This window comes from Trichechus manatus, unplaced genomic scaffold (assembly GCF_000243295.1).
Source record: "Trichechus manatus latirostris isolate Lorelei unplaced genomic scaffold, TriManLat1.0 scaffold00002, whole genome shotgun sequence".
In the NCBI taxonomy this organism is placed as follows: Eukaryota; Metazoa; Chordata; class Mammalia; order Sirenia; family Trichechidae; genus Trichechus; species Trichechus manatus.
In genome coordinates this window covers 12,431,067-12,431,964 of record NW_004443938.1, presented here as the reverse complement: position 1 = coordinate 12,431,964, position 898 = coordinate 12,431,067, and positions in this window count along the sequence as shown.

Genomic DNA, 898 nt, shown 5'->3' with positions numbered 1-898 from the left:
TAAGTCACATGAATTTATAATAATTACTATAAATGGATGGCTTCTTTTCTAGAATAATTTATGCCTAGAAAGTAAACCTTTCATATTTCTTTCCTAGTAAAGATGAATTGTGGTAATTGCTTGACTATTAACTTTATTTTTTTTAATAAAATTACCTATGTAAAATATTTTGGTCCTAAGTTTTTATTCAACTCATTTGAAAAAAATATTAGGCATCTTCGGTGTGGTAGCTTTCATGCCAAGTGCTATGGTATGGAGTGAACAAGATGAACAGTTTTCATTAATTTTGATGTATCTGGTTGAAAGTGCAGGAAACCTACTTGAATTGGCTCAAGCAATTAATGAAAGGAATGTGTTGGCTCATGGAACTAAACACATGACTAAAAGCATCTGGGGGGATACCAGGTTTGAGGAGTGGGTTGCTCCTCTTGGGACCTAGTGTTTCTCCATCTCTCTGCTTCTGTGTTGGCCCCACTCTCCGGCAGGCGCCTTCCCTTGCCCTTGGCGGCCTCAGGCTAACAGACTCACAGTTCTCCCGCCAGTGGAGAAGAGAGACTGCTGTGCCCAGTAGCAGTGCTGGGCTTGACTCTTACTATCCAGAGGTGGTCACCTGCCCATGCCAAAGGCAGTCACTGTGACCAAAGGCTGAGTCAGGTGCACACCTGAGCCAGGGGTGGTGGCGGCGGCAGTTAGTTGCCTGCCATTCAGTTGGCTCCTACTTGTGGCGACCCCATGTGTGCAGAGTAGAACTGCCTTCCAGAGGGTTTTCAAGTCTGTGACCTTTTGAAAGTAGATCACCATGTCTGTCTTCTGAGGCATCTCAGGATGGGTTCAGACTGCCAACCTTTTGGTGAGTAGTCAAGGGTGTAACTGTTTGCAAGGGGTGTTGGAGTCATCC